The sequence below is a fragment of the Chenopodium album genome, chromosome 2 (assembly GCF_948465745.1).
Source record: "Chenopodium album chromosome 2, dcCheAlbu1.1, whole genome shotgun sequence".
Lineage (NCBI taxonomy): Eukaryota > Viridiplantae > Streptophyta > Magnoliopsida > Caryophyllales > Amaranthaceae > Chenopodium > Chenopodium album.
Window position 1 is genome coordinate 71,812,103 of NC_137835.1, and position 496 is coordinate 71,812,598.

General features: G+C 28.8%; 1 non-coding gene across 1 annotated transcript; it reads left to right on the top strand.

The window, feature by feature from the left end:
• The first annotated feature begins 212 nt into the window (after positions 1-212).
• TRNAQ-UUG (transfer RNA glutamine (anticodon UUG)) lies at positions 213-284 on the top strand. Its single transcript has one exon. It is a non-coding gene; the product is annotated as a tRNA-Gln (tRNA).
• The last annotated feature ends 212 nt before the right edge of the window (positions 285-496 follow it).

Sequence of the window (496 nt, forward strand, 5' to 3'; positions counted from 1 at the left end):
TTTGATTAAATAACTTAAATTGAGGGCACAACTTGTAATTTTGAAAAAGTATGGGCACACTTTAGAAACTCAACAACCTTAATGGCATAGCTTAGAAAAACCGGAAAAAAAAAAAAAAAAAAAAAAAAAAGAATCAGTTATAATGCTTTGGTCGTGAATTTATTCAATAACATTTGTATTATTATTATTCAGAAACAATATTTTGCACATCTGGTTCTATGGTGTAGTGGTTAGCACTCTGGACTTTGAATCCAGCGACCTGGGTTCGACTCCCGGTAGGACCTTTTTTTTTATGTTTTTGTGTTATTATCCTCTGTTTTTATATTTCTATTTTGTTTATTAGGTTAAAGAAAAAAAAATTAGAAAGTTTGTTCATTAGTTTGTCTGACTTTTTTTTTTTTAATTTTTTTTTTCTTATAGCACGAAGTAAATCTTTTTTGGGGGACATGACCTCTGTGAACCATTTCATTTTTTACCTCGTTAAGACAAAATCATT